This window comes from Podarcis tiliguerta (genome assembly GCF_965153285.1).
Source record: "Podarcis tiliguerta genome assembly, chromosome: 3".
Lineage (NCBI taxonomy): Eukaryota > Metazoa > Chordata > Lepidosauria > Squamata > Lacertidae > Podarcis > Podarcis tiliguerta.
This window is the reverse complement of record NC_139536.1, coordinates 45,136,367-45,150,521: the sequence shown is the minus strand read 5'-3', so window position 1 is coordinate 45,150,521 and position 14,155 is coordinate 45,136,367.

Here is a 14,155-nt window from a genome sequence, read left to right as displayed (position 1 = left end):
CCCTCAGACACAGCAGCCAATAAGATGCAACAAACCAACTACTACCTTTTTTGTTTGGACAGATGCATGGGCCTCTCGGGATCCCAGCCAGAAGGAATTTTAACCTCACCACACCTACAGCATCACAGTTTCCTTGCTGCAATACTTGGTACGCCTCTGCGTTAATATGCTTAATGTCATTTTCTCTCTCTCTCTTCCCTCCCACTCATGTCCCATTTGATGGGAGGAGCTTTTCCACAGAAATGCACTCTTTGCTCCACTGAAAAGATGACAGGTTGTTTGGAGATAATTCAGGCTCAGATTCAGTGGGATGGACCACATATTCCTGTGCCAATTGGTTCTAAGGAATCTGAAGGGGATGCAACAGGCAGTTTGCTTTCATCTGGGTGAAGGACAGAAGAATGGTGCATGGCGCCATGTTTGGGATTAGAGATGAGGGCATTTGAGCTCATGGTCACTAGAAGAGAAATTGCCAAGCTCAGTCATGGAGAAGTATCCTTCGATCAAATAATAGATCTAGCATTTTATTTGAACCTCAGGCATCCAAGAAGTATGAGGTTGAATGCTTACATATCACATTCCCACCTGCCCTCTAAGAAGTGTAAATAACAGCTTATACAAGGCGTAATACGAAATGTTTTATTATGTTTTTATATACATTGGAAGCCACCCAGAGTGGCTGGGACAACCCAGTCAGTCAGATGGGTGGGTACAAATAACAATAGCAATAAAATAATAACATTTTGAGGGACGCGGGTGGCGCTGTGGGTAAAACTTCAGCACCTAGGACTTGCTGATCGCATGGTCGGCGGTTCGAATCCCTGCGGCGGGGTGCGCTCCCGTCGTTCGGTCCCAGCGCCTGCCAACCTAGCAGTTCGAAAGCACCCCCGGGTGCAAGTAGATAAATAGGGACCGCTTACCAGCGGGAAGGTAAACGGCGTTCCGTGTGCTGCGCTGGCTCACCAGATGCAGCTTGTCATGCTGGCCACATGACCCGGAAGTGTCTGCGGACAGCGCTGGCTCCCGGCCTATAGAGTGAGATGAGCGCACAACCCTAGAGTCTGTCAAGACTGGCCCGTACGGGCAGGGGTACCTTTACCTTTACCTTAATAACATTTTATCTGTGGAAATACCTACACTCTCATATTGTTTTTGGTACTTGCCAAGAATCCTTTTGTTTAGAAAAGCCTACCCAGATATGTAAAGTTGATATGCATTTTTACAGGTATATTTTTACTGATTTTATTTTGGGCAGTTTGTTTTGAACTCCAAACTTCAATGTATATTTTCCATTCCACATAAACTGCTCAGAGGTTCTGACAACTGAGCAGCATACAAATTCATAAAACAAACAAATGAAACAAGCACCCCCTGAGATAGGTTAGGCTGAGAGATATTGACTGGCCTAAGATCATGAAGGGAGCTTCCAAGTTAAGCTGGGATTCGAACTCAAATCTCCCAGGTCCAAGTCCAACATTTTATTCACTGCTTTGTACCAACTCTCATGACCATTGAATTATGGACTTGTCTGAATAGCCCACATTTTCATTGGAAGACAATTCCTGGTGTAAGATATTCCTAATTTTTTTATTTAAAAAATCTGTGTGAAAAAGAAGAAAATAAATTTGACAGTACAGTACTAATGCTCAATTTTGTTCTGTTCAAAGGGGAGGAGAAGGAATCAATGATTTGGGGGGAAATGTTGAAACATCAGGCACATGTTAAAAAGCTCCAGGTAGCTGGCATATCAATGGCCGCTAGTCCCCCTGCCCCCATAGCCAATTGATAAAATTATGAATAGCACAGTTCTGTTTCACTGGCTTTTTAAAAGATGCAGATCATTCAGGAAGAATAGGAGAGTCCTTTGTTGTGCAAGGTGCAGATGGATGTCTCCTGAGGGTATCTGTAACACACCACTGGCACTTCATGACAATGGAAAGCCTTACTGCTGAGCCCTGCATCCTTCCCAAATATCTAATGATCTTGCTTCTGGCTCAGATTTATACAGCATCATTGAGTACAAAATTACAGTGAGTATAAAAGCAAGTCTCTTTTCAAAGTCAGTTTCCAAGAAACCTACTGAGCATGGCTCATGAAAAAGATCTTTGAAAAATCTGTCAAGCAACTCTTCAGCAAAAAAAAAAAATGCTATTAATGCTGCCATTTTACGCAATTTATTTGTCACGTGATTTGGAGTGGGTGGGTTCAGGAAGATGAAGGCGGAAGATGTGAATAGAATTGGGCAGTATTCTCCCACCGCCCTCCTAATCTTCTCCAGCCCACCTCAAATGTGAAGAACAGATAGCTTAAATAAACAGACAATGCATTTATTTACAGTATTGCTGCAGGAAAACAAAACTTGGCTGACAGGCAATGATGTCAGATGAGCAAATAGGTAAATTAATACACTTTTTGTGGAAAGGGAAAAGGAGAGGAAAATGCAAGCGGTAATTTCTGCTTTGCTTACATATTAAATCACCTGGAAATTGAAGAACACGTATTATATAGAATGATGGGGGGGCGTGTCCTGCCATAGATCTCCTCTCTCTCCCTCCCTCCCTTTTTTGGCTGCCTGCCTGCTTTGTTGAGCAAGTGACCCGGAGGCATTAATCACCACCACCTCCCATGTACGATGTCATGGTCCAGGAACTGACATCAGGAAAGATCCTGAAAATTAACTTTGGAAAAATATGTCACACAGCCAATATTCATTGGCTTTGTTTGTTTCCTCACCATCAGGGGAGACTAGACTAATTTTGAAAAGAGATTTCATTTTGGCTGGAAAAGGGAGCCTCATCTCCAGCAATTACACGGTGTTGGATTCTTCTACTATATTGGTTAAAAGCTAAACAACACCCATTGATTTCACTGTATTTATTCCCAATTTAGCCTGGGTGCAGTGAATTTAATCTTCTGCAATTTTGACAGAGAACTAGCAGGAGTCAACCCCACCCGCCTTCTGCCCTTTGTTATTGCCTGCCTCACTATTCTGGGACATGCCAGACAGAACCAACTCCAGGACCGTTTAGCTTTAAAAAGGTAATTCTATGTACAGATCACTGTGCGGTAGAGTAGCTTTGGTTGCAGTATTAACTGGGAAGGAGCAGCTGTTAGCCTCCCCACCAAGCCTCTCTATTCTGCAAATGAAACATGGAGAACTGGGAACAGATTGAAGTTAGGATTCTGCCAATTTGAGTCATCCCTAGTAGTTGGAGACCAACATTTGCATCTGCCAGATCTCTGAGCCAACTTAGCTATCCCAGGTCCAAAACAATGAGGACAGAGGCAGGCTTGCCAGCCAAAAACCTACACCCTGTTCCTTCCTTGAATTTCCAAGTGGTTGCAGCAAATTGGTAATGGTCACCATTCAGGTGACCAGTGGTCAGTGATGAAAATTACTAATACAAAACAAAAATTTAAAAGGATCTCGATCTTGGTTCTCTCCCATCTTCTTCCCAGCATACCTTGCTAAAAACACTATTTCCCCTTCCCGTCTCTCTCACACACCCCATCACCTTGGCAACCTCTGTCTTCCAAGGCCCAAGATGCCTCTTAGATGGGCCATCAACACATTTTGCCATGTTAACGCCTCTATTCCAAGTGTGGAACTGGCTTAGAAAGGAAGCTTAGCTCGCATTTTTCTACTGGCCTGCACTTCCCTCTTCAAATAATCAAAATCCTACCATTTATTAATTCCTTGGGTTTAGGGAGCCGCCACGCCCCCCCCCAACACAACTCACAATGATAGGAAGAGGTGTTCCTTTTGGTACTGATGTCCAAAATTGTGTAGGGCTTTGTAGCACTTTGAATTGAGCCTGGAACAAACTGAAATCCAACGAAGGTGAGAAAACACTCAAGTAATGTGTCCATATTCCCTAGTCCCTATTAACTGTCTCCCCCACCATGTTCTGCACCAGCTGAAATTTCTGGACCACTTTCAAAGGCAGTTCCACAGGCAACACAGTAATGTAATCCAAACAGGAGGCTCTCACAGCACGAACACCAGAAACTGAATCTAGATAGGGATGTAGCTGGGATACCTGCCTAAGCATGTGACAGGCTCTAACAACACGGGCACTTGTACTGCCAGGGACGATGATAGGACCAAGAGCACAACCACCACACCAAGGGGGAGTGTATGGAAAAGGTCCCATGTTCAATCCCAGAATTTTCACGTAGGACTGGCCAAAATTCCTTTCAAAAACCATGGAGTGACACTGCCAGTCAGTATTGACAATGCTGAGCTAGACAGATCAGTAGTTTAAATTGCTATAAGGCAGCTTCCTAGGTTTTACCACCATGCTTTCTTTGTTGGTGTCCTATGTTCAGGAAATAAGCCAGGGAGGAATGCCACCCCTCCCCCATGATGTTTCACCAGTCCTATACTTGACCACTCCCACCCCACTTTAAGAGCAATGATTTGATCTTCCACAGAATGATTTTTTAACTTGGCCATCGTGTGGCACATAGTGACCGATACCAAGAAAATCTAAAGAAACCAAAGACTGTGGTCATTAGAGATGGAGTTAATAGCAAAAACTGGAGTGAATGCTTTTGAGGGGAAAATTTCAAGATCTGTCATGGCTACTCCAGGGTGCCCATGAGAAGGAGGAGGAGTCTTTCATAGAAGATGGTGCCTCCAGGACTGGCCTTTTCAAAGGGCAGGGGTTGTTCAAATTACTATCAAAAGGTAGCAGGGGGAAATATTATGTCTGGTGTGATACAATGATTTATGATGCTTATGAAACTCACTTCTCCTCTAGGTGAGGGTCTTCTTCATGAAGGCAAGAGACTCTTCTTATTGTTCAAAAGGATCTTGGCCTCAATATTCCCTATGTATGGTCCCACAAGTAGCAGCAGCATGCAGTTCCATTACCGTAAGGATGCTTCCAGGAGAGTTTGTTGCAGAATCAATGCTCCTCATGGATGTGCGGGTTTTGCCCCATCCACAGCACCAGAATGCCAGCCCAAACTTACTCTTTTTAAAAACATGGTTTATTTGTATACCATTTTTAGTGGAAAGGCTCCCATGCAGTGAACAATACAAGTCCATAGTGTTGAGAGCAGGATTTGGGGCGCAGGCAGTGGTGGGTAGTCTGTATACCTGAGTCTCTTCTAATTCCTGGATCCATCAAGGACTTGATTGTTGAAATAACCAGGCCAGCTTCTTGACAATGGCCCCCTAAGCATGGGTCTTTAAGGTAACAAAGGAAGAGGGCAGATGGGGGGACCCTCCTCCCTCAATTGGCTGGTAGTTAGAATGACTAAAGCAGAGTTATGTGTGTGAGCTGGGCTAGAAGCAGCAGCAACTGGAGAGACAGAGCCATGCTTGATTTCTGTTTGAATATTCCCTATGTATGGTCCCACAAGTAGCAGCAGCATGCGGTTGCATTACCATAAAGCTGTGGCTGTAGGAAAAACAAGACCGCCTTGGGGTATTAATGCTGTGAGCCCCTCCATCATTGGCTCAGGTTGTATATATGTGTGTAAATAAACCATACTACCATAGAGATGCCACAGTCTCTGCTGTCCCTCATTCTGAGGAAACTGAATCCTGGATAAGCGCCTGGAATCTCACATCGCTCAGAGATTGGGGTGGCATACAACAATATCAATATACAGGAAATATGCAACAAGAATACAGTGCAGTTAATACATCAATCAAAACAACACAATAGCAAAGATTTTCAGTGGTCAACGCAAGTAAAATAAAAGAAAGGGGGGGAACAGAGCAGAACGTTTCGCATTTAATCCAGATTTCCTCTTACCACAGAAACTAATTTGTTATACAGCTGCAATCACAGCTGGGGTGGAAACTCATTAGCAGAACATTTTTGGCAGGCAAGATGTTGTCTCTGTGGTGATGTTTTGCTGGCTCCCATCTATCGCCACACCCCTACCTGTGTTTGCTCCTCAGCTGAGCACAACCCAGCCATTTTGTTTCCAGTGGCCCAAATGATACAAGGGTATTTCCACCAACTACTGCAGGCTGGAAGGCACATTCAAAACTTCAACAAGCCGGTTGGGCAGAGCTATTCTCCCCAAATCTCCACACAACGCGCATGGAGACTGTAACTGCAGAACATACATTGAACTTAAAAAACAAAACAAAAGCCAAATACAGCGGTCTTGTTCAAGACCTCTTATTCACTCTTGTGCAAGCCTTGGGGCAGCAGTGGGCATCTCAGACCCAGGAGCCAAATGAGAGGTAATGTGGTGTAGTGCTTAGTGTTAGGCTAGGATCTAGGAGATCAGGGTTCGAATCCCCCTTGGCGTTGACGTTCACTGGGTGACCTTGGGCTGATCGTTGCCTCTGAGCCTAACTTTCTGTGGGGATTAACCATGAGAGGGAGAAACATGTTAGCTATAGCTGGTAACATTTGCTCTTGCACGCTTCCTATGATTTTATAATTATTTTTTATTTTTAAGTGTGCTGTGCATGCGTGTCTGTAATGGAGAAGAGGAAGTGTAGAGCAGAGAAGGACTGCTTGAGGAACAAAGTAAAACACAACCCAGAGACATCCTGTCAGACTCCGTCCCCCAGTGTGGATGGCAAGCAGCAGAATAGCAACAAATATCCATGACTGGGAAAAAAAATATGAGAATGCTTGGAAGCTGCCAGGGAGCCTCCTCCCAGTATAGGGCTGGCTGTGCTGCAGGAGGCAAAAAAATAAAAATAAAAAACCCCATTCAGTCCAATGGGAACGCTTTGCCTGTCAGAGCCACACACCAGGGGCCCACACATGACTCATTTGACCCAGGATCACAGCCCCTGCTGCTCGCTGAGCTTGCCAGCACACTGGAGCCTTTCCCAAGTCAGAGCCTCTAAAAGGACGATTACTTGGCTCTAATGTATCAGATTACTTTGTTCTTAGAGTTACATTTTAACTGAGAAAGTTTAACAGCGATGACTTATGGGCTTCTACAATTGGCAGCAGAAAAATGAGGAGAGGAAGTAATGGAAAATAACCACAAGCAAGGCCATTCCACGCTGTGCACAATTCCTAGGCTCTTTGTCCAAGTTTTTTTTTTGGAGGGTGAGGGGGTGGGGTGGGGGGTTGTGGAAAATATTTTCCAGATACACAGGCCTGGCCTCACGAAGTACTTATTTATGCCAAGTTTATAAAAAGCAGCTGCAGACGGGACTGAATGGAAGGGTTACACTGCTGTCTGCCTTCCAGAATGTGCTTTGGTTCACACCCTGTCCCAGAGAGCGAAGCTGATTTCTCAAACCTCCGTAAATTTGTGTATACACATGTTTGGATGCTCAAAATGTGTGTGAGAGAGAGTGGGGAGGGAGGGAGATTGAGATTGTGAAGGCCCCTGCAGACGGGTCCTTTATTGGAAATGTATTCTGCAACAAGTTCTTAACACAATAATAGTGCCTTAGTGGTAGATTTATTCTGGTTTGGTTTGGTATCCTATGCATCCCCAGTGCTTCCCCATTATTGCTGTCCAGAGGGACTTGAGCACAACAAAAACAGGACAGAAATAAACAAGAACCTTTGTAGACTAAAAACTTACAGGATTTCAGCAGGAGGTTACAAGAGCTGCACTGATGGGCAGTGAAGCAGAGTGACAACGCCAAAACTTTTGCAGGCACAAGCTCTTTGACAAGTGTGATTGTGTGTGGCCACCCCAATAGCATCATGAGCACAAGTCATCAGGAAAACACAGCAAAAAGAAGCCCAAGAACTGTTCCTGTAGAAGAAAACTCATCCAAATATACATATTCAAAGGGTTGTCAAGTTTTTTTGGTTTTTTTCAAAGCCCTGCTCCAGTGCCTTCAGCACCAGTACGATGCACAGAAATTACGCAGATGAAGCATTCCACCACGGCTTTAATTCCACGCTGGGAAATTTTTCCAATAGGAAGTTAGCAGATTAATCAAATGCACACAGGCTTGCTTAACAACTCTGTGCCAAACATCAGAAACAGCATGGTTTCAAACGTGTATCATGAGGTCTGGAAACATGATGTAAGGACACTTCCACAGTGTCTCTGTGTTGTGTGTGGGATTCAATCACTTGCCAGCCAATTGAGGTTGCACAACTAAAGAAGATGTGACGGTCCTGCTGGCCACACCTGCTTCAATAAAACTGGCCATTTTGCAATAAGCAAAGGGATGGGGAAATGCACTTGGAAGCATGGGATAACGATGGCTTGATGCGGCAACATATAACCTTCTGGCAATCAATTAATGCTCAATAAACAGTTGGCATTGTATAACCTCCCCACTGAAGTTTGTGCAAAGAAATCAGGATGGCTGCTCAGTAAACAGGTCATCTGGAAGCAACCTAATAAAGCAAAGGGAAAACTAAAGACAAGCACTGTGCCAACTATGATATGATATTCTGCGCTGAACAGAGTGTGCCCTGAATAGTCAAAGATAAACAAGTCACTGTTCCTTACCTTCTCACTGTGTTGCTAAGCCCACATTTTGATCCAGGACATTTAAGACAGAATGAATGGACTTACAGGATCATGACTTTAATACCGAACTTGGGACTGGATTACTCTTTCCTGTTTTTAGTAAAGTTTCTGCAGTTTCCCTCCCTTTGTTTGTACTGCACACTGCAAACGTCTGCTATAGGCCGCAGGCTGTGCCAAGAATCCTTTGGGGTTTATTTTCCATATTTCACTTGGAGTGCAGTTTAAAACATCTATCCTGATTCCTGGCCAGAAGAAGTACAGTATGGCTGCTGTACATGGCAGAAGGTGATGTCAGAACAAGAGTCCTTACAGCAGACATTTTCTTTTAAGTTTAGATACCTAAAATGTTCTTGTCAAAGAGCAGCAAACCCAGAGCAGATTCCATCGAATTTTGTCCCCAGTAGGCTGGGAGAGAGTGGTGAGGAAGGAGAGAGGGTGGGAATCAGTCAGTTTGTGTGGGAATATATATTATTGTTTCCAAAGATAAAGCCACCTTTGCTCAAACTAATTGTTGTCTAATGTTTTAAGGTACCCCAACTAGGTGGGCTGAGGTGACAAAAATCCTCCATTAGGATTCTAGTCCAGGGCTCTGAGACCTTGGGCCCAAGGCAGCATGCAGATTTGAACCCCTGTGCTTTGGAATCACTCAGAATAACAATGCTGAGAAAGCCGACATTGCATCAGAAATATCGGTCAGGACAATATTTCCTGGCAATTGTTTGAGAAAAGCTTTTCTCAGAACTAATTGCTCCTAAGGGGGTTGCATTTACCTGTTTTGGGAGAGGGAGCAAGGATGGATTTTGAACCATTGTTTCCTACAATGAGACACAACGCTGGGAACGGGTCCAAAACTACAACATTTGTAATGGATCATCAAACAATCTCCCCCTCTGTCTTCATAAGGTGGTGGATGAAATTATCAATTCGTGAGAGATAAAGTGAGGGGGGTGGGAAGAGTTTTACAGGAAAGAGGGGAAATAATTTATCTAACTGCAAGAGTGCCACATTGCCATCTAGTGGTAGAGGTGTAGAACTCCTGCTTCAACCTCCGTGTGGAGTGGTCTCAGGCCTTGATATATCAAGGTTTATATTTCCAGAAAATTTGGGTATTGTCACATATTCTTACATCTCCAGAATGGGCGATAAGTAACTACTGGATCTGAATGTTTTTCCATCTGTAGTCCAACACTTTCACCACTACTAGTTTTATCAAGACTGCCTCACCAGCGGGGAATCTGTTTAAATTCTGGGCTTCTTGATTTAGGTTTTTTCCTTTCAGGAGTGGTAGCAGCCATGGCTACCCATTTTTAATTTTGTTTTAACCCTGTTACATAATGTTTCCAGTCAGCCTGTAGCACATAATGCAAAGTGAACGAAAGCTAGTGGATATCTGGAGCCCCTTCAAAAGTCTGAATTAAAAAATTCTGTGATGAACCAAAACTTGCTTTGCATTCTAGTGATTTCTACTCTTGAAGTACTGTCATATACATCCGCGCCCCCCATGCCAAATCATCACTTTTGATTTCAGGAGGAAATCTGCTATCCAACCATCACCAAGCTGTTCCTCTCCAGCTTCAGACTACAACTCCTAACTGGCTTGGGCTGATGGGAATTATAGTCCAAAACAGCTGGAAGAGATCAGGATGGTGATTGGCATATGGTACCTTGGATAGCTACGATTTCTTGTTCCACCATGACCTACACAAAGGATGCAGACCAGGTTTTGTGTATACACCTTACAGCCAGCTCAGTCACCACAGCTGTCAAATGCAGTGAACTGGCTCGGATTCTTAAAAGAGGGATTTTGCTAACATTGCTTTGTCCCTCATGGTCCTTCGCCCTCCCCTCTGACCATTGAAGAAGCTGCATAACTTGTGAAGAAAGACCCTTTGCATGAGTATGCAGCTCCTAGAGCTGACGTAGCTAGTTCTCCAAAACAAGCTAGCTCTCTTTATTTTCTTAAAGCACCATCATGCCCCCCCCAAAACCTTATTCTTAATAAATTATCATAAAAGTGGATAGTGGGGGGGGGGTTCTTGTGTGCATTTTGACTGGACACAAAGGGATTATTTCCTCCTCATGTGGCTAGGCTATTTGGCTTCACACTATGTGTGTCTATCAGTAGGGTCAGACAGAGAAAAGTAAGCTACCTTGTGCCCAGGTAAGAGACAGGGGAGAGCTGGATGCTCTGTCTTACTTTCTAAATATTTGCCTTGCACCCTGGGGCTTCACTTTTCCCTGAGGCTGAGGGGATGTAAGGGGCCTGCGGTGGGAGCCTATTTACCCTGCATGACTGGTGTGTCCAGACTGCTAGCTGAGAAAAGCCTTACATTTACAGCCCATAACATTGTCTCTCCATGTAGGGCAGTTGTGAGGATCCTTTGGCACTCCAGATGTTGCTGAGCTCCTATCATCCCTGGCCATTGGCCATGGTTGCTGGGGCTGATGGGAGTTGTAGTTCAGCAACATCTGGAAGGCCAAAGGGTCTCCACACCTGATACAGAGTTCTGCTGGGCCTGTTACATTACTGTCTGACATAAAAATCCAAGAAGCCTGTGCAATCCAACATCCTGCTTTCCACAGTGCCTAACTTTACTGGTCTTTTAAATAAGATTTCTATTAGCATGAGCTGAGAGCATGACATAACTCCACAAACTACAGGAGGCAGGGCATATGTGCAATAGCCTTTTCCTACTCCTGTTCCCCAGCAGCTGGCATTTATTTTTAATTATTTTTAATTTGTTTTTATTGAAATATTTTCATGGATAACAAGGGTACATAAGTCTGTTTTCAACCATAGAGTCCTTTCTACAGATCAGTTATATTCAGTTTTAGATACTGCTGTCATAGACCTTGTAGAAGAGTTTGGATTTGATATCCTGCTTTATCATTACCCGAAGGAGTCTCAAAGCGGCTAACATTCTCCTTTCCCTTCCTCCCCCACAACAAACACTCTGTGAGGTGAGTGGGGCTGAGAGACTTTAGAGAAGTGTGACTGGCCCAAGGTCACCCAGCAGCTGCATGTGGAGTGGAGACGCGAACCCGGTTCCCCAGATTACGAATCCACCACTCTTAACCACTACACCACACTGGCTCTTGTGAAGTTGTGGGGGAGGGAATCAGGGAACGAAGAGGTGGGGATAATGATAACTGGCATTTAGAGGCCTGCTGCCACTGATACTGGAGGCAATATATAGCCATTGATACCCTTGTCCCTCCCATGTATTTGTGCCACAAGTCCCCTGTTATAGTGGGTCATGGTAACATACAATGACCAGGATTTCATTGGGGGTTGGTGTGTGCACTAGCTAGGACATAGTAAGATTGGTTGGCCAGCCCTATATCCCTTGCAGCTAAAACCACCACCAGAACCAGTCACCTGGTGAGGAGGCCACTTCCCAAAGGAATTATATGAGCTGGCACTCAGCAACAATTTGTGATGGAAGATGGAATAATCCAAAATAGTATTGTTTATACTGAACTGCATCAATCATTGATAGGAACCTACCTGGACCCTCAGATCTTCATCCCAGGTCTCTCTCCAGATCGCTCCTCTAAGGATTATGACACGGGAGAGGGCCTTTTCCAGTTGCGGCTCCCACCTGTGCCATGCTCTTCCCAGTGGGGTCTGCCTGGCACCTTCACTGACATATTTTTGGAACCAGGTATAAACTTACCTCTCCCCCCCCCCAGGCCTTTGCTGGGCTGAGCTGATTATGTTTTGTTAGTGTAGAACCAAAGCTTTCTGTTGTTGGGAGGGATTGCTATAAATTTATTAAAAAGTTACATATTTTGTGGCTTTTCTTCCTTTCATGGTATAATGTATTTTTCTTTATGTCTATAAATGCATGTCATTTGGAGACCTTTCTAGGTAACAAGCAAGTAATGAATAACAATATTTTTGCTGATGTTACGATTTTTAAAAATATACTGAGACAGAAAGTAGTTGTGAGGAGGAGACAAGTTGATGCGAGTCCACAATACATGCCTTGATAAATGCTGTGCCTAACCCTAACTTGGACTGATACATCTGCAGGGCCGAGTCATGATTAGCTATAGAGTTCATCTTGGAGGCAGGAGGTGTCAGGAAGAAGCTGGCAGACCATCGAGCTAGCGCTCTCCACTTACTTCAGTGGGAGAACTGCAACATTAGTTTCACAAGGAAAGCCTTCTACCGGCATTGGAGTTGAGCAAAACTTCAGTGTGAGCATAGGATTCCAACTAGCCTCAACTCCTTGCCCCACTGCACCCCAACCTCTGTTCCCTTTTTGGCTCTTGTACCAGCAATGCACCACCGCTTGTAGTAGCTACAGCAACATAAGAAAACTAGTCGAAACAAAATAAAAAAAATCATTCTAGTAGCACCTTAGAGACCAGCTAAGTTTGTTATTGGTATGAGCTTTCGTGTGTGCATGCACACTTCTTCAGATACACTGAAACAGAAGTCATCAGACCCTTATATATAGTGAGAGGGTGGGGAGGGGTATTACTCAGAAGGGTGGTGGGAATGGGTGATTGGCTGATAGGTGTGGTAAACCTGTTGACGACTTAACGACTGCAAATGGTCTTACAAGAAAAAAGCAAGGGGTGAGATGGCTAAAAATAGCTTTATCATGTATGAGATAAGAATCCAATGTCTCTATTCAGACCAGGTCTCTCCATAGTTTTAAGTTTGGTGATAAGTCAGCAGGTTTACCACACCTATTTTGTTTCGACTACGGCAGACCAACACGGCTACCTACCTGCAACTAACAAAACTAGGTCAGCGTTTACAACGCCCGCAAAGCATTAAGGGATTTAGTAGCGATCCTTTCCTCAGCGAGCACATCTAACCAGTAATCTGAATTATAGTTAAGCTTGGTTTACATCAGCTGCACTGCAGTCTGTATTCACCCCTCCCTTCAAGCAATGAGTTTAAGATTACCTTTCATTCACCATCTCCTCCTCCAAGTAGCACCACATTCCAAGCCCTTTTCAAGACTCCCCCAACCTTCAGGAGAAGGGGGCAATGAGGGTGGCAGTGGAGAGAGGGGATGGAAAATTTTCCCTAAGGTAACTGCTGCTTTGGAGGCAACCCAGTGTGTGTATTTTATTTGGCTGGCTAATGTTAAGTAATGTTAAATAAGCAGAAAAATATTTCATAAAGGAAATATGTATGGACACAGCTGGGTCAAATCAATGATACAGAATTCTGAAGGGAAACAAGTACATAATGTTGACTGCATGGTCTGAATATTTCCTAGATAACAAAGTTGTTCACTATGTAATTCTGTCACTAAAAAAAATACAGCAAAGTTGTGCATCCTGTAAAATTTGGACAAGGTGCTTGGCAAACAATATTTAAAAAATCAGCCATGGCTTCCTATAAGCTGTAGAATACAAAGCCCTATTACTTGTAAAGAAATAGTCAAGTTGGAAAAGACCACCATAAATATTTTCTCTTACATTTCCGTTCTCTTAAAAAGAAAAAAATCAGACTGCCTGACATTCCTGCCTATAATAAAAAGAACCAGGAATGGCTTCAAAACAACTTAAAATTGTAAGTAAAACACTTCTGTATGATAAATTTTATATTTGGCTTCCTTTAGCAATGTTTTCTTTTGAAATGTTTTAATTATATATATGTGTGTGTTGTATATATATGTACATTCTGTAGTTAACCTCTTTTGTAATATTTTATTTTGAAATCTTTAAGATAATATTTTCGCTTCCTGTTAAGTAT